Source organism: Pteropus alecto, unplaced genomic scaffold, assembly GCF_000325575.1.
Source record: "Pteropus alecto unplaced genomic scaffold, ASM32557v1 scaffold92, whole genome shotgun sequence".
Classification (NCBI taxonomy): domain Eukaryota; kingdom Metazoa; phylum Chordata; class Mammalia; order Chiroptera; family Pteropodidae; genus Pteropus; species Pteropus alecto.
The window spans coordinates 5,497,614-5,499,946 of NW_006432447.1; positions in this window are offsets into that span (position 1 = coordinate 5,497,614).

Sequence of the window (2,333 nt, forward strand, 5' to 3'; positions counted from 1 at the left end):
CCTGACTGAGTCTGACTCCTGTATCCATACTGTGATGTTTCCCTGAGCTAGTTAATAAACCTTTCTGAGCTTCACTTGTTTCATCTGTGATGCAGGAGGGTAACAATCTCTGATTCTTGAGGTTGCTGTAGGGCTGTCATGAGGGTTAAAGGAGAGGATTGCACAGTGTCTGGCACACAGGAGTTGCTCAGGGAATAGAAGCTAATGATGTTACTCACATGATTATATCAGGAAAGGCCATCCATCTGACACACTGGCCAGTCACATATGTAGTCTTGACTCCATTCCCACCTCATGGCCATACCCTCAACCCGGTCATTTCAACAATTGCACTCCTTACAAAAAACCATATACTTCCAAATGCCCTACTCTCTCACTTCCACCCAATATATTCCTCTACACATCTGATTCCCTATCATTTTCTCATATCACTAATACCTTCATTTTTTCACTGAGAAAATAGAAGCAATCAAGAAAGAACTTTCACAAGCGCCTACCACCACAGTTACCCGCCTTCTAGCATCTCCTGCTTTGATATGTGAACTGTCTGTGCTTCCACCGAATGTCAGTCTCACTACCTCTGCACTGGATCCAGTCCTTCTTCTCTACTCTAGAACTTCACTCCTGCAATTGTCCATCTCCCTGTATCATTAATTTCTCCTTTTCACTGGACCATTTCCATTGTATCTAATATACTATAATATTTCTCATATTAAAAAAATTCCTTCCTGGACCCCTATTCTCCTTCAACTGTTACCTTTGTTTTCGTCTCCCCTTTATAGTGTCCTTCACTGGTGTTTTCTCATCTCCCTGAATTCAAAATGCTGGAATGTCCCAGGGTTTAATCCTCAGAACTCCACTCTTTTCTGTCCATACTCATCCCCAGGGATGCACACAGTTTCATTACTAAACACACCTTCTGTATGCTGCCAAATTTATATGCTGCCTGGACCTCTCTTGCACTACAGACTCTTATATCTAACTGCCTACTCAGTATCTCTAGTGGATAGCCGATAGGCATCTTGAACTTAATATGTTTAAAAAAGAACCACTGATTTTCAGCCCTCCAACACCCAAAACTTCTCCCCTCATTGATGTCTCTGACCCAACAAGTAGAACTCCATTCTTCCATTTGCTCATGCTAAAAATCTTGGTTTTACTTTATCTCTCTTTTTCTTTTACATTCTTCTTCTAGTCTATCAGAAAGCAAAAGGAAATCAAGAGTCCCAAAAAGCCAGAGAAAAGTTTCAAGTCGCCAAAGAACACTCCCCTCTAGTGACCAGGATTATTATATAACCTAGCTGTATTCACCCTTCATTCAGCAAATACATTTGGAACATTTACCATGTTCCAGGCAATGTTTTAGGTGTTAGGGATACAGCAGTAAACAAAAACAAATAAAATTTCATGAAGCTTACTTTCTGCTAGGGGGAGACAGAAAACTTGTCATTTTATTAAAGAAAGATTATTCAGGGTAAGGGGACAGAAAGTGATGGAAATGATGTTTTAGATAGGGTGGCATGGAAGCTTCTGAAAGAGATGACATTTAACATAGACATTTAAGCACTAAGCAGAGTGAACAATGCAGTTATCTGGGAATAAACCATTCAAGCAAGGAGCATGTGCAGAGATCCTAAGGCAAGGCGTTCTTGAAATGTCCCAAGAGAGATCGAAAGCCTCTGTATCTAGAGTGAAATGAGTGAGGCAGGTAGTAGATGGAAATGAAATCAGAGAGAGAGCTGTAGTGAGATCACATAGGTCTTGCAGCCCAAGAAAGAGATTTGGGAATTGAATCTAACAGGTAGGAAGCCGATGGAAGATTTAAAGCAGAGGTACATCATGATATGACTTACATTTTAACAGGATCAGCCTGAAAGCTGGGTGAAGAATGGACTATAGTGAGAAAAGAGTAAAAACTGGGAGACCAGTTAGGAGGCCTATTCCATTAATCCAGGTGTAGGGAGATGGTGCTTGACTTTAGATGGTTACTGTGTAGGTGGTAGGTAGTACTGGGTGTAGAATTCATTTTGAAGGTAGACCTGATAGGGTTTGTTGAGCACATGGTAGGTGCACCATTTATATTTATCAAGTGAATGGATACACAGAGTATTCTGAGGGGAGGCAAAACTTTTCCCTGGCTTGGATGAAAAGAAACATCCCTGTCATGGACCCCCCTACCTCCACCCCTTGTTCTCTTGTCATGCCCATTCGCAGCCATCTGATGACTAATACTTTCTTTCACATCTTCTGACTTCAAGGAAGGGTGTTCTGAACATTGAACACTGGGATATTGTCTCTGAAAAAGACTTACAACTCTATCTTATTACATTGGG